Source organism: Biomphalaria glabrata, chromosome 17 (genome assembly GCF_947242115.1).
Source record: "Biomphalaria glabrata chromosome 17, xgBioGlab47.1, whole genome shotgun sequence".
Taxonomy (NCBI): Eukaryota; Metazoa; Mollusca; class Gastropoda; family Planorbidae; genus Biomphalaria; species Biomphalaria glabrata.
The window spans coordinates 717,918-742,148 of record NC_074727.1 but is presented as its reverse complement, the minus strand read 5'-3'; the positions used below and the strand labels follow the sequence as shown (position 1 = coordinate 742,148).

At 35.5% G+C, this 24,231-nt stretch overlaps 1 pseudogene; it reads left to right on the top strand.

Annotated features, from left to right (window-relative positions):
• Window positions 1–19,841, top strand: LOC129923717 (mitogen-activated protein kinase kinase kinase 13-like; annotated as a pseudogene).
• Window positions 19,842–24,231: the final 4,390 nt, after the last annotated feature.

Genomic DNA, 24,231 nt, shown 5'->3' with positions numbered 1-24,231 from the left:
ATGGGCTCTGAACTGTCATATCAATGGACCAGGTTTGAGCCCTGCCAGCTGCCATCCCCCACTATCCTGCAGGAGATTTGGGCTAGGATGTAGTAATCTTCAATTCTGAAAGAACAATCCACACAAATTTATAACGAAAGAGTATCACCATAGTTTAATGTTGTTGTTTTTTTGGTGCATTTATAATAATTTGACATGATCTTCAAGAAACTTTCTCTGTTCACAGTGTCAAAGGTTTTAGTTAAGTCCACATATATTGAAATAAAGGTTACTATAAAAGATTTACATTTACACAAGAGCAGACTTTATTATTTGAAACACATCAGGCAAAAAATTCACAGCCTTGACTATAGCAGTTGCCCTTTATACCAAAAAGATAAAGCTATGTTGATCTGTTGATTGGAACTCTGGGTACTTTAATAATCTCTTATGGTATAATTATGTTAAAAAATTAACAGGATCCACTTAAAACAAACAAACAATAAATCAAGGAATAACATTACACACAGTAAGATCTTGAGGAAAGTTTATGAAGTGGGAACTGGTTATCAACTTCATTGCATTGTTGTAGTATATTTTACATTAATTTATTGCTTACATTAATTTATAACTATTATTCAGGTTTTTAATCTAATCAACATTTTATATCTTAATGTAAACTGTTCAAATGTTTTTCTTTGTATTTACTGGCAAAAATTTGTATGCATAGGTTACCACACTCTCTATATACATGAAATTTTAAAAATAAATCATCAACCTACTCTTTTAAAAAAATAAAGAGATATCACCAAAAAATTATTTTAATGGAAAATATCTTTTTCTTTTTTCAGGAGTGCAAAGCCCAGAAATAGACCATCATTTAGACAAATTCTCATGCACCTTGAGATTGCCTCTGCTGAATTACTTCGGTTCAGTCGGGAGGACTTTTCTGAATCTCAAGTAAGTCCTTTACTGATTGACACTATGGATTCTGTCAACAAGAAACTCTTAAGAAATGATTTGAGGTGTTCTTCATTTTCCCAATTAAAATATACAGATGAAAAACCTGCCTTTGTGCATTATGCATATATATATATACATTATTATTTGAGTAAAGAGCAGAAGGCTTCCTGACTTGTCATATTCTGCTAGAAAATTTGTCTTTTTATGGCATTTAACGTTTAACAGTACACATTTAATACATCATGGCCTCCTTCAGTCACAAAGCAACTATGGATCATCTCATTGAAATAAGATGAATGCCTGGGCATCAGCTGTGGTCAGAATGATATTGCTTTCTCCATGCAGCTGATGTATCCAAAGGAGTGGCAAGTGCTGATACAGTTTGGTATCAGTGGTGTTGCAGGCTCTGCAAATTGCCTAAGTGTTGCAGTCTCCTGATTTTTTCTCAGGGTCAACTCTCGAAACCTTTCCCATGATTGGGTATAGCTGCAAGGCAGCAGAGGTTTCAATTCAGAAGTTTCCTTCTCCTAGGTGGGTACAAAGAATTGATATTACTCTAGTATCAGCATCTTGGTTTGTCATCAGAAGTTGGCTTTGTACTTAATGTAGCTGTGTGATAGCAATGCTAGAGCCAGAAGTGAACTTGTGCTTTGAATGAAAAAAAAAAGAGACAGCCTCTTATTTTCTAGCCTTCTTTTACACTCTGAGAGAGAAAAGCTTTTACACTGCAAGTATCCCTGCTGCTATATGGTAGTAATGGTGACCATCTTTCAGACTATTCAAACTTTTTATTCTGACCAAATGCAGAAATAAAGCAAATTTAACTTCTTTCTGTTCCAGCTCTGGCTTATCTTCTAATGTCATTAGTTCTTAAAGTGAACCAATTCCTATCTAAATATTTTTTCATGATACATTTTTTTTCTACTATATATATTAAAAAATGTTAAGAAAATATTTAAACCTTTTTTGCTTAGGAAATTTGGAGGAAAGAGATTCGTGAAAATTTCCAAAAAATGAAAGCTGAAGGTTCCAACTTACCGCAGCTAGAAGAAGAGCTTATAAAAAGAAGAAAAGAAGAATTAAGGTATTTTGTATGGAGAAGATTTGTTTGTTTTTTTTCTTTCTCATGAAATTAAGATCATTTATTTATGCAACTGAATTTTTTTTTTTTCATTTGACTTTTAAGTACTTTGTTTTATTTTTAAGTAAGACATAATAGACTTGACAATTATATTTTTAATTATCTCATGCCGTGACTTGTATCTATATAGACTTTGACTAAACATATAGTAAATTTGGATATTTCCATTATTTGTTGCTATGAAGTGTTAACTGTTATGTTTCAATATAAAATTATTTTGTTTAGACATGCACAGGATGTCAGAGAGCATTATGAAAGCAAGTTGGAGCATGCTAACAATTTGTATATGGAATTAACAGCTTGTATGCTGCAACTGGAAAAGAGAGAACGGGAGCTCATCAAGTAAGGACATGTTCTTTGGTGTTAATGTTAGTCATGCTTTACAATGTTTTAGGGGTGCTTTTCTCAACCTGTGGGCCATATCACAAAAGGACCCGCTGACAAGGACTTGACTTATTCCTGTGCACTCCCAGGGTAGCATAGGGCCACAATCACCACCAAACTCTCCACTAAACTCGGTTCTGAGCAGCTTCCTTCGCCTGTCATTCAAGTACCCTCAGCTTCACTGATGACTGACCTCTTCCAGGTTTGCGTGGGTCTGCCCACTTTCCTCTTTCCTTGCAGATTCCAATCAAGTTCGTACCTTGCAACATTGGTAGCTGGTTTTCGCAGGGTGTGTCCTATCCAGCTCCACTTTGGCTTTGTGATGTCTTGGGCTATGGGCTTTAGTCTAATTCTCTCCCACAAATTGCTGACAAGGAGCAGTCACATATCTGGTCCCTTTTTTTAAAAAAACTTTCTTATGGCAGTATTAATAAAATTACTTTATATTGTACAATTAAATTTTACTAAGATTATATGTCAGTTATTTTTATTTATATTATATTTATGTTAATTTTTGTTGTAAATGTTCTTTTTCAACGGATACACATTTAGATACAAGTAAAGTAACTTTAATGTTGCGTATACTACCACTTTGGAAAGCCTTACTATTTTACTATTGATATAGATGTTTTGTATGAACCACAGCATAAGCACAGTATATTCTATTATAGATGTATCTAAACAAGTGTTTCCCAAATATTGGAATATAAATATTGCACATTGGAAAAAAAATTTAGCTGAATATTTATCTTATTTTTAAGGTAGAATATTCCTTACATGTAAAATATATAATTTGTAAAACACTTTCTGTTTTGTATTAGAATTTATGCTAAGATAAACTTATTATAATTAATCCATTAGCTCCTTCTGCAATCTGAAACGTTTTCTCCTGTCATTGTTGTCGTAAACTGTTCTAGAACGTTTCTAAAATCCCCTTTTCAATATAGACCTACTCGTTTTAAACTTTTTTAAATAGAAGATTTCTCCTAGTCTCGTTGCAAGCATGACTATAAATCATTGTGAAGATTATCGATTCTATTTTTAGTAAAATCTGGAAGATTTTTATTGTTTAAATAATTTTTCAAATGAAATGGCCCATAAACCCCAGTGTATAAGCCCCCACCTGAGAAAATGAGTTCTTCTTCATCGTTCTCATTGTTATGTTGTAGTGTTCATATGACTAGAGATGAACTGCGCAGTGGTTTCCATATAATTTTCTTTCTATTGGGGTGATTTGGTGTCAATATCTTATACGGGCCTCTTGGTAGAGAGAGCAGTTTTGGAGGACATGGTCTGCATTTTGTGGGAAGCATGGTCGAGCGGCTAAGTGCGCTTGAACTTGGCTTGTCTCGGCTACCTAGAAGGGGGCTCGAGGTTCGACACCCGACTCGGGCAGAGTTGCGTTTACTGAGCGCCTAAAGGCAGCACGGAAAACCAACTTTTAGATACCCCCTCCCCCCACCAGTCCACAAATGAGATTGGACCAGAGCGCTCTGAGCATGCTATAAGCATGAAAGTAGCGCTGTATAAAAGCTATAATAATAATTTTCTGGTGATACTCCAGATGGGCAGATTTCACTGGTTCCAATTTTGAGCTTCCGGTACATTTGTTGTTGTATTCTGTTGTGTCCGGTCCTGAGTCGAAAGATTAGACGTTGGTCTTGTCTGGATAGCTTATAGTAAGCGTCATCTTTCGTGTGATTTGGATGGGAGCTCGTCCATTTCTCATTTATTTTATCTACAATTAATTTCTTCATTTCTTCTGGATAGAGTGCAGAGTTTACTTGTGAGTTTGTTCTCCCACTCTTGACGAGTGTGTCAGCCTTCTCATTTCCTGCTAGTTGTATGTGAGCTGGTATCCATTGAATAACAGTTTTTTTGCTGTTGTTGTTGAGCTTTGTAGGTGCTGTTCTGAGGTTTTTAATATAAGGGGAATCAGAGTTTTGAAAGCTTTGGAGGGTTGTTTTCGCGTCTGTTAGAAAGACAATCTGACTGTGAGGAGAACTTGGATGATTTGCTAGCATGGTAGCAGCTAGTGCTTCCCTTTCTGCTCTGTGACTGTCAGAGAGCTTTCCAGTTGCAATGGATTTTTCTAGTTTTCCTCCATCTGGCCATTCGATAAGTATTCCAGCTCCTCCATTTGTGGTGGCTTTATGGGATGAGCCATCCGTGTAAACTCTGATCCACTGATTGCTAGGGTAATTGGTATGTAGAAAACAGTTCACTATTTCCTTGAGCTCTGTTGGTCTGTAATCAGATTTTCTTTTTATGTTTTCAATATGGTCCCTTATAGTAGGAAGAGGGCCTTCGTCCCAGGGTGGAGATTCATTATAGTGTATCGAGGATTCCAGAGTAATTTTTTTAAGTTGGTGTTTCTTTTTTAGGCTTAGAGATTCCTGTATGAAATTGGTTCTTTTGAGATGTTTTTTTTTTGTGCCAGTTTTGTGGATTTTTGTTGAGTGGGTGCTTCTTCAAGGTTTCCAATTTAGTGAATTGGGAAAGGATTTTTATTTCTCTTCTTTCATTTAGAGAGATCAGGGCAGCGGTTTCCTCCATAGTTCTTATGGGTGTTGTTTTGATTGCTCCTGTCATTATCCTTTGACCAATATTTTGAACCTTGTCTATTTTTCTTAGGTTGGTTTGGGCTGCTGAGCCCCATGCTGTGGCACCATATTCTAGTACAGGTCTTACATAACTGGTATAGGTCTTTTTCAGGATGTTGTGATTAGCTCCCCAATCTGTGCCAGCTAATTTTTTCAAGAGGGATAGTCTCTGGATGCCTTTACTCTGTGTTTTATCTATTTGGTTTTTCCAGGTTAGTCTTGGGTCATAGGTGACTCCAAGATAAGTAGGGCTGTCATTTTTTTCTAAAGCTTCCTTATCTAATGTTAATTTTATTGTTTTGTTGACAGTGAGAATATGGTATATGTGGTCTTTTTTGTGTTGATGGACATGCCCCAGTCTTTGGACCAATTATTGAGTTTATCAAGAGCATCTTGTAATCGAAATTTCGATGTTCCTACATATTCTTCTGTGCTAATTATGGCATACATGCTGCTTTTAACTTTTCTTGGTAGGTTTTGATTTAGATCGTTTATGAATATTAGGAAAAGTGTTGGGGATAGGACTCCTCCTTGGGGGACGCCATTTTTTATACCCACTGTGTGGCTTCTTTGTCCTTGCATGCAAACTAAGGCTTTTCTATTATTTAGATATTCCTTTATCCAGTTGTACATTCTGTGGGATATGTGATGCTGGATTAGCTTGAGCAAGAGACCTTGTTCTTTGACTTTGTGAAATGCTTTTTCTAAGTCAACCCACACAATTGTTGTTGGTTTCTTTTCTTGAAAGCCGTCTTCTATTTCTTGTGTGATGAAGGCAATTTGATCTTCTGTTGATCTGCCTTTTCTAAAGCCAGCCTGGGCTTCAGTGAGTAGGTTATTTGACTCAAGGATCCATGTCAGCCTTCTATTTATCACTCTTTCCATCAGTTTGCAAGTACAGCTAGTGAGGCTGATGGGATGGTAGCTATCCAGTTTATTTCTTGGTTTGCTTTGCTTTAGTATAGGGATCATAATGGCTTTTTTCCAGATGTTTGGAATTCTGCCAGATTTCCAGCTAGCATTGAATATTTGTAGCAGTTTTCTTTTGGCTTGATGACCCAAGTGAAGAAGCATGTCATTTGATATTTTGTCCGAGCCCGGGGCTTGTTTTGGTTTGAGGACTTTTAGGGATTCATCTAGTTCCTTCATTTTAAGATTAGTGGTCATTCCCAAGGAGTAAGCTGGATTGTTTTCTTTAATTTTATCTGGGATTTCTGAGTTTACATCTTTATTTCTACTTTCATTAATTTGTATTTGTCCTACGCTTTGGAAAAACTTAATGAATTCATTTGCTGCTTCTTGGCCTTTCAGGGGTTTGTTGTCCTTTTCTATTACTATAGGAGTTGTTCTGTTGTCTTCCTGGTTGAGACATTTGGCTATACACCAGAGTTTGTGACCATCTCTATATACGTTTAGTTGTTCTCTTTTTTCATGCCAACTTTTCCTCAACGCAGAAAGGTAATTTTTCCTGAAAACTGCGTTAGCTGCTTTTAGATTTATGTTATTTTCTATACAAGGGTTATTTTCTACTGTTTCTGGCTTCAATAGTGTCATTGTGGAGTTGTTGAAGGTGATCAGACCAGTTGGGGATATAATCTTTTCTTGCTCCTCTAGGAATTGATTCCTTAGCTGCTAGGAGGATTGCTTTGGAGAAAGATGAGAATGACTTATTAACCTGATTTGATTTGCAGTTTATTGAAGTTGTGTATAGGTCTGTGAGCTTTGAGAATAGGTGCCAGTTGGCTTTTTTGTAGTTGCATCTGGGGATGGTGGAGTTTTCTGATATTTTGAAGGAGGTATCGATACTGATCAATATGGGTTTGTGGTCACTGGTGGCTAGCTGGTCTGCAACTTCTCTGGTGCACTTTTTGGATAAGTTGTCAGTTGCAAAGGCTAGATCTGGAGTGGTTGATGTTAGCCAGGCTCTTGAGAAAAAGGTTGGTTTATCCTCAGGTTTATTAAGCAAGATAAGTCTGTTCTCTGCTTGCCATTCTTCAATTTCTTCTCCCCTGGCATTTAGGTCTGGGTATCTCAAGCTCTGAGAGTGACTATTCATATCTCCTAAGATTAGACAGTCTTCTTGGTCAGGTATTTGTATGTGGTCAATCTCGATTTCCTTGTCTGGTGGGAAGTAGCAGTTAAATAGATAAATATTTCCATCTGGGAGAATTAGCTTAGTTCCCATTATTTCTGATTCTGAGGAGTTGGGCATAGTTATGTCTGTGGTAGGAATATCATTTTTAATGAGGGTGGGGATTCCTCCTTTGGGTCTGATTTCTCTATCTTTTCTGATGCAGGTGTAGCCTCTAATGGAGAAACGAAGATTACTGTTCAAATGAGTTTCTTGGATGCAAGCTACATCAATTTCTTTCTCATGCAGAAATATTTTTAGAGTTTGTTTTTTCTTTTGGATACCCTCTGCGTTCCATTGTAACCACCAGCTCGCTTATGTGGGCTCCTTCGAGGGGGAGAGCCCGGCCCCCTACCTGCACGGCGGGATTCCACAGGCAGGACGCCACATCTATTAGAATCGTTACTGAACTCCAACATAGATGAAGTTGCGTGTCAATGTGTTATGCGCCAGGAGGCCCATTGACTCCGACTTCAGCCTGCTTTTCTTTCTGGGTGTGCTCCCATAGCCTTTGATCATCCAAGATCATCTGCAAGATAGCAGGTGTTTATTTTCTGAGTTTTCTCTCCTAAATGAACTGCTATTCCTAGCTAACGGGTTTCATCTACCCGGGTTTAGAGTTAGAACGCCCTATACTCGCTTATTGCAATCATTTCCCTGGATTTCTCAGATGTTTTTAGTAAATATTCTAACCACTAGAATACTTCACCTCATCCTCCATGACTGCAAATCAGTTGGTCCTCAGCTGTTTATTTGCTATTCACAGCTAACCCTTATATCTAAGGGTCTTTCCCCTATCCGCCACCTGGGGACGCGCTTGGTAGAAGGTGGTAGCTCCCCCTAGAGAAAATGAGTATTTTTTAAGCTTTTTTATATTCTAAAGGTATTAAAAGTATTTTTTTTTTTAAACTAGACATATTGTTCTATTTTTTAAAGTTGTTTGTTTATTTAGTATTAGATCTTAAGTTTGATTACTTTTTCAAAATATTTATTTTTTAGGATTCAGGGTTATCCCTCTTTGATTAGGGCCTTGAAAGTTTTTTTTTCTAACTGGAAATAGAAGCTATTGGGTTAAAATATGAAAAAAAAAAAATGACTACATGATTTTGGGTTCTTGAAGTGCATATCTTATTTAAATCAGGCCCAGTATTGGTAAGTTCAATGCTAAAAATGAATTTTGAACCCAAGATTGATTTCAAGTTATATAAAATAATTTTGGATCATTTTCAGCTCTTCATTCATTATTTTTTTTTTTTTTTTGGAGACTATCTCTTGTTACTTATGCATGATGTTGATATTTTCTGTATGGTTATTTTGTATCATGGCGAACATTGAATTTTAATCATGAAATATTTTTTTTATTAGACGAGAACAATAACTGACTTTGTACAATAAACATAGAAAGAGTATCGTTCGACCAATCATAAAAGCACAAGAAAAGTTAGATCGACTTGGTAAAAAATGTACACATAGGTCAGGGTCTGAAGTCACAACGTAAGTAAATTTTCTTGTTGTGTGAGTGTATCTTTATATCCACAATCTATAGCTCACACTCCACTATCATACTGCAAGGGATCCTTGGCCATGTAGACATAAAGCATAAAGAGAAATGAAAAGATAGAATTTAGGTATAGAATGAAATAAAGAGACAGATTTATGGACAAAAAAGGGAAATGACAAGGCACAGTCTTACAGAGGGAAATGACAAGGTAGACATAATGTCAAAGTCAGGGTCATTAATTGAGGAACTGGAAAGACTTGTAATCTATAACACTGTTAAGTAAATATTAACTAGCAATCATAAAGAATATCTTCACCAAATGGTATTAAGATGCACAGGCTGAGTTATGTACAGATAAATGACCTGCCATTGGACCTATATGAAAATGGTATTTAGAAAAAGAAAAAAAGAAATTAATTTTAGAATATATATGTGGTTTTTAAAAGATGAATAACAAGAGATGGAGATGAGATAATAAAAATAAAGACTTTTTATTTCTCTTCTGACTTTAGGCCAGACTCTATGAAAAACACAGAAGGGAGCATGACAACTAGCTCTGAGCTGGTACCACCGTCTCCTATGAAATTGGGTACCAGAAAGTCTCGTCATCGTCGGAATAACAGCAGAGGGTCTATGAAAGACATTACCTCTGCTCAAATCTCAATCTACATATGAAGCATCACTGGACACCCAAACATCAGACAAACTTAACCCTGCAGGGCTTCATCCTTCTGACCATGCACCCTATCCTGGGACATTTAAATTTTTGGGACCTGCCACTGCAATCGGGGAGTATCGAAGTGAAGATGAAGCTGATGGCCAAGAGGCAAGGTTAACTCATATGGAAAACAACATGAAGAAACGTCAGGAGTGTTGTAGCAGAAACTCATCCACTTCTGCCACCAGGCACTTGCCAATCTCAAAACACTTACCAGCATCAAAACAGAACTCTTCATCCTATCAAGACAATAACATTAATGATGTCTATTTTGGCTGTGATGGTGGCTGCAGTGATGCTACTTGTAGCAGAAATGCTCATCCCAGGTCAGTGCAGATGTGGAGTGCACATGTGACCTATCCCCTCTGTCCAGCCCAAAACAGAACTTTGAAACTATGAGTGAAAAATCCTCTCCGGATATTGACCTCTCATCCCGACCTGAAGAATAGAAGCCCCTCCAGAAGGATTCTTGAATCTGATTTGATGAAGAAAGGAGTTATGAAAACATTAGAGGATACAATACGCTAGGAAATTTAGAGACCAACTGTTTCCAAAGTGGAATAGAAAAAAGAAATGAGTCACCAGAGAAGACCAATGCTCCGAAGAAGTTTAGAAATACAAAGGTTAGTATAGTAAAATATTGTATCAATGTTAAATGACCATTTTTGTTGTGTAGTTATGTAGGTCTTATCTACACTGATCTTAGTAAAATCCTGACTTCCCTGTTACTTTGATCCACACTGTGTCAGTGGGAGTCTTCCAAAGTTGTAGTTTGATCATGACTCAATTATTTATTCCACACAGTGTCAGCGGTGATAATCCCCATCTTGATAATAAAAGACATAACCATATAAATTTCATTGAACCGAAGGTTAAACACCAGTCCACTAATCAGGACTGAAGTGCCAAAGTGTTCTTGTATCACATAGAATAATCATTTAATTGGTTCCAGGTCACTTCATCCAATGGTCACTTCATCCCATGGTCATTTCATCCGCTAGTCATTTCATTCTCTAATCCATCAAATTATAATTGTAAAAAGTATGAAATTAACAATATTTCATATATTTATTTTTATTATTACACATTATAATATAATAATTATAATAAGTATAATAATAATAAATATAATAATTACACATTAATAAATAAGAATAAAGTATAATGTCAATATAAAAATTGTTTTTGCTTGTTAATTGAAATCAATAAGATAGTCTATTGATAGTAGGTACAGAAGAAGATCTTTTGATTTCTATTGCTGTACATTGTTCCTAATTTCTTGGCCAGTGTGGCATATGTCTTGAAGTCAGCGTTTATTAGAATAAATAAAATGTTATATATTAGGGTTTGAAATGACACGCACATATTTAAGAAAAAAAGTTTGACAAAGAAAGATAAAGTGAAAGATGGCAGTCAGGTGATAATTTATCTGCGATATGGTTATAAGTATTCTAACTATTCTCATCTCTCAAAAGATTTACACTACTTCCACCACACCTAGGCCTTTGATGATAATTTATGAGAGCAGAGTGGCCTGATCATAATTATTCAAATTGTACTTCTATTTCTAAAAAGATTTTCCCCACTTCCACCACGCCTTGGCCTTTTGTCATTACATCACGCAATATGCACAGGATAATATTGACATCCCTACAACAAACAGAAACTATATAACTAAATACAAACCCTGCATTACAATATATTGGGGGAACACTATAAACACTATAATAACATGTTCAAAACATAAAAAAAAAATATTCTAAATAAGAATATTTATATATTATATGCAATGAGTGCTTAAAGGCAAACCCTTAACAAAACAATTATACAATGACTAAAAACATTTTTAATTGGGAATGTTCTGACCAAAAGTAAGAGGGATGAAATAACCAGTCACCGTGTAATTGGACCAGCCAGTTATTAGCACCAAAATGATCATTTCCTGGTGCGGTCCGATTAAACACAAGTCTGTAAGGTTATACAGCCTTGTATGAATTTTTATCTTCAGCCTATATGGTTTGTTAGTGGGATACTTATAAAATCACAGATGATAGATTTGTATGTTTGTATCATTTTTCTTATTTCATCTGGTTTGTAAAAAACAATACTTGAAATAAAAAAAAAACTGAAGGTGAAAATGCTCTTCATGAGTTATGAAAATATGAAATCAAGATTAATTTGTTAAATATTAAATCCATTGCCATGTCTTTTCAATTGTAGCAGGGATATCAAGGCAAATTATTGCAAATGTATGTAGGCTTTGCTCCTCACCACCCAACAAACAAGAGGAGAAGCAGTCTTTATAAGACATGTATCTAGAAACTTTCATTTGAACATGACAAATCTAAACGATTACATACTTCCTTTGAATAATTATTGTATTTGCAATGTACGCAAATTTACTTTCTTCCTCTATGGGGGACATTGCCTGCCAAACTCCAGTTGGTGCCTTCTGGTAACTTGAGGGAGTTTACCCTCTTGAATGTTTTGAAAAGAGCTAACATTGTGAAACATCTTACAGTCGCTGGCCTCTGCAGGCTAACTGGTGATATGCTAGCGGTTGTTTGGGGATAGCAATGAGCTGTGGCTTACATGGTTCTTGCATGCTTGTCTGGTTTAAGGGCTGTGATTGTCAGAATTTAGATCTACTGCTGGAGTTGATCTGCTGCCTGTTCTGAAGACTTTTGATGGGTCGAGCCTTTCTCATATGTGTTGGTTCCAAACTGGTGGTATCAAAAAGGATCTCTTGCCCCCCTTCACTTTTGTGGATTAAACCCTAAAGATGATGCTTCCTTCCACCTCACAATTATTTGGCTATGTGAGAAAAATTGTCAGAAATGAAACATTCTATATTTTCTTGCCAAATGTTTTAGTGTTCAATGTACAGTGGATATGAAATAATAATAATAATCTTTGTTATCTGTAAAGACACTTGTCTTACAATTTGTGCATTACTTCAAACAAAACATTATAACTATAGAAAACCAAAATGTACATTCACACCAGACTCACTCATAATTTACCTGTGAAAAGTTTATATCAGATAGTTTCTGTGAAGTAAGATTTCATTTACATAATACTTTGTTCTAGTTATCATCATTCATTATTTTTATAAGCTCTAGCTTGGGATTGCACTAGACAAATTGTTAACAATCTGGGCCAACTTAGGAAATGTTTTGACCACTTTCTGAGCCAGGAAATTATTTGATGAAATATTTTTAAAATCTTTAACATAATTTGGATAAATTATACGTCTTGAGTTAGTTTTGTTTTATGTTTTCTTCAGAAATTTAGCATATTACCTCCTAGTTCAAACATCCTGCAGGATGACAGGTTTGAACCCAGGGCCATTGTAATGACAACCAAAGCACAGATCACACTGCTAAGAAGCCATACTTACTTAGTAGTCAGTTCTTCCATCCATCCATCCCAGTGGCGCTACAGCCCATGGCCTGCTTTAACACATCCTTTCATTCAGATCTCTCCTGGGCCTTTCGTCTCCACACCCTAACCCCAAGCTGCTTCAGATCTGCTTCCACGTCATCTATCCATCGCATTCAGGGTCTGCCTTTGGGTCACCTGCCTTTTGGTTTCTGCCTGTATACGATTTTCGCCCCTCTGTTATCTGACATTCTTTCAAGGTGACCTGCCCAACATAGTCTGTTCTTTTTTATTTCGTTCACTATTGGTGGGTCTTCATATAATTGATATAACTCATGGTTAGTGCTGTCCTCCACCCTGTTTCATCCTGTATGGCACCATAGATTTTCCTAAGAATTTTTCTTTCCCAAGTGTTAAGTAAATTTTCAGATGTCTTTGTCCAGGTCTCACTTCCATACATTGCTGCTGGTCTTATTATGGTTTTATATATTATTTTCTTGGTTTTCCTTGAAATCGTTTTGCTCTTAAGTAAATGGTGGGTGCTATAAAATGCCCTGTTGCCTGCTGCTATTCTTTCCTTTATTTCTGTTAGGTCATTTTTGAAATTAATAGTACTTCCTAGATATTTGAAAGTTTGGACGTTTTCAAATTCATGGTCTTTGATTTTGATATTTTGTCCCTCTGTTTGATTGTCTCTTGTCATTGTGATGTACTTGGTTTTACTGTCATTGACCTCAAGTCCTGCTGGTCGAGATGCTTCTTCTAGTTGTATGAAGGCTCTAGCGATGTCAGAGGTTTCTTTACCCAATAAGGCAATGTCATCGGCATAAGCAAGGTATTGTAGAGGTTGGCTGTATATTGTCCCTGTTGGTTGTGGACCCATGTTTTCTCTTCTGAAGTAGTTAGTAATAGTTCCCCTTGTGTTTATGTGTATATTTCTTATAACTCTCTCCAGTGTTAAATTGAAAAGCATGCAGGAAAGTGCGTCTCCTTGTCTTAATCCTCGTTTAATCCTAAATTCCCCTGAGTGTTCTCCTTGTATTATGACTTTGCTTTTTGAGTTGTTTAATGTCATATGTATAAGTCTTGTCAGCTTGTTGGGTATTCCAAAATCCTGTAGAGTGTCATATAGGTATTTCCTTCTGATATTGTCATAAGCCATTTTATAGTCTATAAAGAGTTGGTGGATTGGTATGTTGTATTCATGGCATTTTTCTAGTATACATCTTAGTGTGAAGATGTGGTCGGTTGTGGATTTGTTGGGTCTGAAACCTAAGATTTCTTCTGAATATTTTCCAAGTCTCTTAGTTATAAGCCTAGACAGTATCTTATAAGTCACATTTAGTAGAGAGATTCCTCTGTAATTACAGCACTTTAACTTGGATCCTTTTTTGTGTATTGGGGTTATAAGAGCCATTTCCCATTCTGTTGTTATTACTTCTTCTTCCCAAATTCTTGATATTAGTCTGTGTATTTGGGAATCTAAGTCTTTCCCTCCATATTTAATTAGTTCTGCTGTGATTTGGTCCTCTCCTGGTGCTTTGTGATTCTTCATGGTCCTAATTATTTCTGATGTTTCAATGAGTGTTGGAGGGTTCACTAAGGGATCTGGTCCCCCATGTGGCAGTTCATATTCTCCATTGTCTCCATCTTCAGTGGTATTTAGGATCTCCTCAAAGTATTCAGCCAATCTCTCAATGACCCTGCTGTTTTCTGTAATAATCTTTGTTCTCACACATGTGTGATCTAGCTTGAAATCCGTTCTTTTCATCTTTAATTTTCATATACATTCCTCTCATGTCTCCCTCCTTTGCTAGTTCCTCTATTTGAGTAATATTGGACTTTTCCCATTCCCGTTTTTTCTTTCTTACAACTTTTGTGGCCCTTCTTCTTGCTTCATTGTATTGCTGTCTAGTGTTCCTGGTTTCTCTCTGTAGCATTATCATTCGGGCATTGTTCTTCTCTTCTATAGTTTGTCTGCATTCATCATCATACCACCCTATTTTCTCGTTCTTTTGTTTAAGTTCAACTACCTCTTCTGCTGTTCTTTTGATAGCATGCTTTATTATTTCCCAATGCTCATTTATGTTATTTTCGCAGTCCTTTTCTAATGTTGTCAGTTACGTTTGGAGTGCCATTCTATAAGTTTCTGCAACAAGTGGATCCTTTGTGAGTTTTTGACTATCATATTGCTGTGCTCTCTTTCTTTGGTAATTGTGTATGGTACTTATTCTTTGTCTAAGTTAAGCTTTAACTAGTAGGTGGTCTGAGTCAGCATTAGCTCCTCTGAAACTTCTTACATCTAGTATGTCTGATCCATGTCTCTTATCTATGAGTATATGATCTATTTGATTCTGGGTGTTGCCATCAGGTGAGATCCAGGTTACCTTGTGAATATTCTTATGTTGGAATTTTGTGCTGCTGATAGACATTCCTTTTCCTGATGCAAAATCCACTAATCTTATGCCATTATTGTTGGTCTCTTCGTGTAAGCTTTCTTTGCCAATTATTGGTCTGTATGCTGGTTCCTTTCCACTTTTTTTGCATTGAAATCTCCTAGGACTATTTTGGTGTCATGCTTTGGTGCTTCATCATAAATTCTTTCCAGTTCATCATAGAAGGCTTCTTTTGTGTTATCATCTGCATCTTCAGTAGGGGCATGAACATTGATAAATGATATGTTGAAGAATTTTCCTTTCAAAGGCAATGAGCAGAGTTTATCACTTACAGATTTAAATCCAATGACATTACCTACCATTTCCTTTTTAACAGCAAAACCTGTACCTAAGTTGTTAGTGCTTCCACCACTATAAAATATAGTATACTCCTTGGTTCTGAGAATGTCCGAGTCTTTCCACCTGATTTCCTGTAGGGCTACAAGGGGTATCCTATAGTTCTTTAACACTTCATTAAGTTTGGCTAGCGCACCTGCTCTATAAAGGCTTAGCACGTTCCATGTCGCAAAACAAAAATCATGTCCTTTTCCAGGCCTAGGTCATTTTCCGTTGAGATCTGTCCGGGTTTTCTTGTGTGTATTAGCTTTCGTAACAGTATTTTTTATATGACAGAGTTGTTAGCCCTGTGAATAACCATCTGGGGGGCTGCCCCTTTCAGCTCTCTGGATAGCTGACTTTATTTTCGGGTAAGGTGCCCTAGCCTTTGTGGATCCCTCCACTTCCTGCAAGGCAGCAGGTTTGATTTTGGTCCACCCCGGGTATTTTATTTCCCCGGTACCCACCATATCTGTAGGGCATTCCCCTATCCGCCACCTGGGGAGGCGCTGGAAATCTCCACACGAGAGTCAGTTCTTCTCTTTAGATAAAATCTGTGAAGAAAACTGATGAGATTTTAGGTTTAAAGACAAATTTAGATTAGGTTTAAAGACAAATGTTAAAAAAATAAGTTCATCCACAGTAATTATAACTTCAAACTAAATGACAACTGTATGTTTTAATCACACCATTTTGAACTCTCCCCACAGCACTCTGAAGATTCATGCTCAGAAGAAGTAGGAGACGTTAGTGAGGATGATGAATCAAGTAGCCACCCTCCCTGTCGTCAGTCTCTCTCAACTCTCAGTTCTGAAGGTGTGTTGTCTGAGGAGAACATGACTAGCGATCGCTCTGGTCATCAAGATGGCAGTGGCGATAATGGCTTTTTGTCTACGGGTAGTGCAGAAAATTTACAAGCAGAGTTGACAAAGTTTACAAATATACCTGATGGGTTGTCCGACAGGGAGAAGACTCAGGAAGATGAAGAATAAAGTCAACTCCCCTGACAGAATATTTGAAGTAAGTAGGAACTATTAGTTTTGTTAGTTTCGGATGTACCTTCAGATTAGAAGATTATTTTCCAAACCTCCTGCAGGATGATGGGGTATGGCACCGGGCAAAGTTTGAACCAGGGATTATTGGAATAACTGTCCAGGGCGCATACCACATGACCAGGCAGCCCTGCTTTCCACTCCAACCAGTTGTTGATAAATAAATTTGAAAAACTAAATAAAATAGAAAGAGGCATTATCTCTGAACATCAAGAGGCTACACTAAAATGGCCTGGAACATATACTGCATATTTTTCCTCAAGTAAAAGCACATGTTAAAATGTGAAAGGTTGGGGTATACTAACTTGTGCCATCTCTACTTCTCTTTCATGAAAACTTTCCTTAAAAAGATGTACAGCTATGTCTGTTGTAGCGTACTGCTCAAAAGAAAATAGAAGAATTGTGGGGGAAAAGAAGGAAAACATTCATGCAGCTAATTAGAGAGTTTAAAAGCAAACACTGCCTCAGGTTATAGAAAAGAAAATTAAGAGGGCTAAAGTATAGGTTGGGGGGCATGGTGGCAGAGTGAGTGTTTGGCTTCTAAACAGAAGACAGTTGGTCATTGTGCTGGCCACTTAACACACTTGTTAACCATCTGTCATAGAAACAAGGCGACCTTTATATCATCTGCCCCAGCATGGTTCAAAGTGTGGGTGACTGCCAAGGGCCTTGTGGTTTTAGGGGCCTCACACCTCCAAGGTTTATCTATTGCATGAAAAATGTGCATCTAGTAGAACAAAATCATTTGAAAAAAAAAATCTTCAATTTCTATAGCGCTGTTAACACACATAATGTAGGCTCAAGGTGTTGTGATAACATGGCTTAAAGAAAAAAGTTAAAATGACAAACCAATTTTTTAAAAGGTTTGAGCAGACAAGTCAAAATTTTCTTTTTGAGTTTAATGAAGCATGTTGCTTGTCTAAGGTCAATGCTTGCATGCACTGAAAAAAAACAACTCAACTTTTGAGGAAGAAACTTGGCAAAACTAGAAGTGTTTAGCCCAAAGCAAGGCTCTAAGAGGGTCACATGGAGTGATCAGTTCACTAAGGTTCAAGAGCATATCTTTGTTCTAAATGCAAAAATGACAAAGTATGGCCACCCTGTAGTTGATCTTGTACTCACAGAAAGCCAATCAAGTGTATGCTAGAGTGTACAGAATCTTATGTTGTTTTGTTTCTGAATTCACTGCAGCTTATCAGTTTTACATGCTTGCATTGCATTTTATTAGTTAAGCCAGAAAAGTATGAATGCCTAAGCAAGCTTTTTTGTTGACACACTTGTCAAATATGGTAGAATCTTGCCCAATATGTGCAGCTGCAGACAGAGATGCTTACAGAACTGAAATATGTGTGGGTCAAAAGATACAGTTGATTCAAGAAAACTCTGAGATTGCGAACTACATGTTATGCAGATTCAACAATGGATATTTAATCACATCTGTCTCTTCTGCCAGTCAATTCAAGTGTAGTTTTTTTTTTTCATTATCTGCCCCATCAGCAGCGGGGTGGGGGAGGTCTATAATGTATGAGCTGCTGTCTCTGTAAACTTGGAAAAATTTAAGTAATTCTGCAGTCAAATAGCTGTATATAAAAAGTATGAATAGTTTCAAATATTTTTTATTATTCACTATTAGCTCTAAGTAACTCTAATTCTGCTTCACTTACTAACTATATTTTTATTTCATTTTAGAAATGTGATACAGAAACTAGTTCAAGTTCTGATGAATGCTCTGACATGACTGTCTCATCAACTATACACAAAACCAGATCTCTAGAAACTAGTACACACTGGTAGTAGTTTTTCTCTTAGTTCTATTTCCTCCAGACAGAAGTCATCAGTTCTATCACTTACAATTAGTGTGTTCAGTGAACTGTGCTAGATAAACATCATTCGGACATCGATACAAATGGTTAGACAACCATTTACAATGTTTTGTTTGGACATCCATCAAGTTGGATAGACTACCATTTACGCTGTTTTGCCATTTGTTTAAATCAAGCAGTAAACTAGTTCTGTGACGTCATGGATTCAAAATTTCACTATAACAAAAACATCTTAAAACACAAAGACAGCATCTTTGAATTGCATTACTTGGAGGATGTAACAGTGCATCAAACCAATGTTTTCACTGCTCTTGGTCTGAGACCACCATCAATTGCACATAAACGGATTCATTTATCATTGTGCACCATCTTTAGAAATGAGGACCTTCATGGAATGCATTCAGTTTAAATCTGAATTGAAGTCATGTAACAATCTCAATTTTAAAAAAACTCAACAATTGACATGTCGCCACTACAGCAAGTCAGGAGAAACAGAATTTCTGTGAAAATGTCTTAATTTTATATCTTTACACTTAAATAAATAAATAAATTATTGCTTTAATATAGTGCTACTTTCATGCCTATAGCATGCTTATAATGCTATGGTCCAATCTCATTCATGGACCAGTGAGGGGGTATCTGTGAGAAGGTTTTCCGTGCTGCCTTTAGGCGCTCAGTAAACACAACTATGCCTGAGTCAAGTGTCGAACCTCGAGCCCCCTTCATAGGTAGCCAAGCCAAGTTCAAGCGTACTTAGCCTCTGGACCACGCTTCCCACTTAGAATAAACTTTAATTGTATATTTTTACACTTAGAATAAGCTATTTAGTTAGTTTGGCTACCATACACAAACTGTCTGTCATTGCCACTGATACATCAAGACTAAAGAGTTTTGATTTTCCCTACTTATGCTCATCTTCTTTGCATTGATGCGAATATGTAATTATTTTTTTTGTGGCATGATTCTAATAATCTTATACTAATAGTAAAACTTTAAATGTTTATGTAAGCATCACCTCACCATATCCTGATTGTATTATGCTTGTCACATATAGAAAAAGTAAAATGCATTGCTATTAGGGAAAATCATATTAAAATGATGGCAAATTTGTGCATTTTCTGCCAATAGAAACTTGATCTAAACGAAATAAAAGCATGCACTAAATCAATGAATGAAAAATTGTCATTTTATATCAGATTTGTCAATGGTTTATACAAGTCTAGAATAACTTTTCAAAGCTAACCCTGGGCCATTGATGTATTGTCTGGAGGAGGATGAGCAGTATTTTTTTAATTGTTGTTGTTTTATGTCCATTCTAACAGTTCTGTGAACTCATCCTGTCTAAAACTACCAGCTGTTTCAATTGAACTAACTACTTACTGGTTAATAGATTTTTTTTTAAAATTGCATTGTTAATTATTTTGATCTAAATGAGATTTGATCAAAGGACATTAGTACCTTTAGATTCTAATTTTGAAATGTATTTAGTTAAATTATGCTACAAATATTAGTGATTTTCACACATTTTTCCATTTCTCTGATTTTTGCTTCTTAGATAATGTACACTTATGACATAGACCTATTTTTTTGTTTCTAGTATAAATAATCAATTTGAACAAGTCTATGTGAATCTTGTGCATATGAAATTTACCTTCCAAAATCCCCCTCAACCCCCTCCCTTTTTTTTTTTAGTTTTATCAGGGGAGTCAATAATATTTAAACTTCAATAAGTTACCAAAATCATTGTAGATGTAGTTTTATAATTAGTACTGGATCCACTACATCTGTGGGGATATGATCATTTTGAATGGTGGCACTTCATATGGGGATAGAGCTAATGATAGAATCATCAGATGTTTGTGGGAACATTTGGAAATAAAACTAAGTGGGCCTGTGAAGAAGGGCTTCTAAGTGTATGATGCTCATTTCCTTGATATATATTTTAATTTATTTTTAAAGTGAACTAACTTTAGCTTTAATGATTTATTTCCTTATGCTAAACCCAGTCTAGCTTCAATTCATTGTGATTGACCTATCTATAAGTAGGCCATCTCTGTAGTCACTTTCACCACTATGTAGTTTTATTACTTCTTTCATCTTAGGGAATCCTATTCAATGTCATTTATTAAATGGCTTCACTTCTGAAATAATTTCTTTATATGTCTGGTAATTATTAATACCAAATCTTCAGAGATCAGCTCCAACAGCAGAAATAGATTATAACATCAACAACATTTTAATACTAGTCATTTTATTCAAAAATAACACAAATTGTTAGTTGTATCAAGTCTTACAACATTAGCAAGATGTCACAAATTATACATTCAACAGTGGTGTGCCTGGCTGTCTGAAATTGCATGAGTGTTTTTGTCTCTCATTGCACTTTGTTTTAAAAGTTTTTGTACCAGACTCTCCAATGAGACCAAACTTTTTTTATACACTAACTTCCTTCTATTGTCTAAAGGCATTGACTGATACTTCTAAACAAAGATATTTATTTTCTCTCTTTGTTCACTTTTTTTTCTCTTTCTTTACTTTTGGATTATCTTCGTTTTCTTGTTTACATTTAAGCTATGGAATGTTATATTTTCCTTTGATTTAGAATCATCTATTTCTGACATCAGCACAAATTTTAGGACATTCTCCCCTTATGAGTATTTTATTGCTAACCTCTTTGTTGTGTCTTAACATTTAGTGCTGGATTCACTACTTCTGTAGTGATATGTCAAAGGAATTTGTTAGGCTTCTCTAGTTTACAATATCAAATTAGGCAGATAAAAGTTAAGTTTTGTTTTTGTTTTGTGTATTTTGAGTAAGTTTTTATATAATGACAATAATGTCATAGTAAAAACAAAAGAGTTCGATATGAAATGAAAACAGTTCATAATGCTAGTGTCTTTGGAGACAGTCAAGTTTTGTTTATCAAGAAGTTTTGGACTTAATTATTTGGTTAGTGACAGCGATGACAGACAGATTCCCTTCATTATTAGATTAAATGTTTGAACCGCCTACACACTTGATTGTCTCATTATATTGTTGGCATTGCCTCTGTGTTCATTTGGTTAGTTGAAATTAGTTGTTAGAATACTCAAGACACAGCGAAGAAGTTACCATCCACATGTACATCTAGGCCTGAGCACAGTTTGAAATGCTAAGAAGATTATCAAAAACTAATAGTCAAATTGTATGAAATAATTGCTTCTTGGTAGAATGAGATGTTAGCCAATCTTGTAGGATGTTAGTAAAATCTTGATTGATTTTTTTTCCCTCTTCTATTATAAATAAAAAGACAATTATACATATTTTTATCTATCAGTATTAAACTTAGTTCAAATGGGCATCAGATTTTCCTTGGAGAAATAAAAGCCATTTGTTGTAGCTTCAGGTTCTTGAGTGAATTCAAAAGTTTCTGCTTCTAGCTGCTATGTCCCTTCAGATGTCAAGTAGCCATTGGACTTGAAAGAGTGTCAACAAAGTATCACTGAAGCCTAACCTTTATTGATTAGACTTAGAGTTCAGTGGTGCCAAACCTTTATTTCAATGCTGACATAACAGACAGACATAAATGTCTATCAAAATTGAGGCCTACTTTCTCAAACTCAAAAAGGTAACCTGTTAATCATAAATACTGTATGTTAAAAGATGAAGTTAGTGATAGGCTTCTTAAAAAGTTGGTTAAAAATTTCAATTGTGATTATAGAGCTGCTTGTTATTTTTGTTGTTTTTTTTTTATGGTTGTTTTCTTTTTATTGAAAATAGTCAACTTTTTATGTGTGTGGGTGTGTGTGTTTGATCTCAAAACACACAATAAAAATTAAACTGAGTGAATTCATCAGTATGAATTTTAACCAGGTGCAGTAGTTTGTATTTCAAATATCTAATAAGTCCACTTGGGCGTTGTTTGCTTATTGGGAGCTCTGTTTGATTAGCCAGCCACTAGGAACTTTTGTCTCTTTAAAAAAAAAATGAGCATTTCCTTTAATTTCCTTTGAACTTTAAGATGACTCATTTTCAAAACCTGATTGCATTCAAGGTTTGCGTGGCCGATTGCTGCACTTAGTGTAGCTATATTGGCTTAGCCAATGTACAAGGAACTATTGCATATTGGTAATAAGCTAAAGCACAGGAATATAGTATTTATTGATGACTATTGCTAACAGCCAATATGAAAAGGATTTTCAGCCAGTGCATGTTTTCAAGAAGGGAAAAGTCCTCTTAAATAACTACAAACAATGATTTCATTGGCAGTTTTCTTTGCTTCTTTTCTCCTCATTTTCATCTTTGCTAATGTTACATTTATTTGTTTAGCTCAAGTTTATTTATTTAATGACAATATTTTATCAAATCTTTAAAATTTCAAAAATAATTTAAAATTAACATATCACGTTTTTTAAAAAGTTGTTTTTTTATGTATCTTATAACATGGTAACCACTATTGTCATTCCGAGACAAGAATAAAAATAGATGCACATTTTTTCAAGTCTATTTTTGCATTCCTAAAAGCATGTATGCATCCAAAATCCAAAATAGTGATACCCAGCATAGGGCCTGCAGGCCATATCTGGCCCATGGTGCAGTGCTGTTTGGCTTTTGAAGCTTCTGCTCATAGTGCATAATCAAACTGCAGAGGCAAATTTCATTTTTGTTTTTAAATGTGGCCCATGACCTGTATTAGAAATTCAGGCTGGAAAAGGTTGGGCAGCGCTGATCTAAATCATTCCTTGAGAGTTTTGTCCACATTTTTCTTAAGCAATGCATGATTTTATTTCCTGTCCAACTTTTCATAGGCCAAAAAAAAAAAACTTGTAGGCTTTTTAAAATGTTGATAGAACAAGTTTTCTTTTCGGGGGGGGGGGGGGGGGGGGGGGGGGCTCTAGTTATTAGAAATACAGCATTCGGTCTACAAAAAAAAATATTTTTGGTTGAGACTTAAATTTGTTTTGTTTTTTTAATAGATCAATTTTCATTGTCATCATCTCTAAATTGAATTATTCTCAATCTGAAAAAAAAATAATTTTGTCATAGAAACATTTATTACTACATAACCTGAAAAAAAAAAGTTAAATATTGTATATTACAATATCTTATTGATTTTTACTAATGAATTTTTTATGTCAGTTTTTCTGTGTCTTATTACTCTTCTTCCATACATTTGTAAGTGTTTATTTCTTTGTATAGATCCTTTTATTTATTTTAACACACACATTGCTTCGTTTGTCTGGAACTGGTCTTAAGGTTTACCAGTGACATTTGTATTACATGTCCAGATTATAATTGTTTAATTTGGCCACATAGTTTTGTCACTATTCCATTCATTAGACAAACTCAAGTTTTGCTGGATAAAACTTGCTTCATCAAAACATTGGTTTCGCTGGCAGGACTATCACCTTGATTTTACCTCTTATTGAAAAGAGTTCATGTTATTTATGCTTTTGTTTGACTTTTGCACTCTCAAATATACAAAACATTAATCATAGGAAAATCATGAAACAATTGTTTTTTTTGCCATGTCTACTACTGTTGTTAAAATTTTAGGGGAAAAGGGGGGGGGGGGACAAAAATGTCCTCTGTGGACCTCAAATTATTTTTTTTTTAATGTTTGCTTTTTGGTTTGTTTTATTTACATTTAGTTTGTCTTGCTTCTCAATTTATAAGTCTGAAGAAACCAAACAAGCTGAGTGAACATCTGCTTAATACTTATTTTTTACAAATTATATTTGGTAGCACTCTTTGGCTTTTTTTTTTTTTGCTAAAGCCTTTCTTGTTGAGTAAGTTTTAAATTTG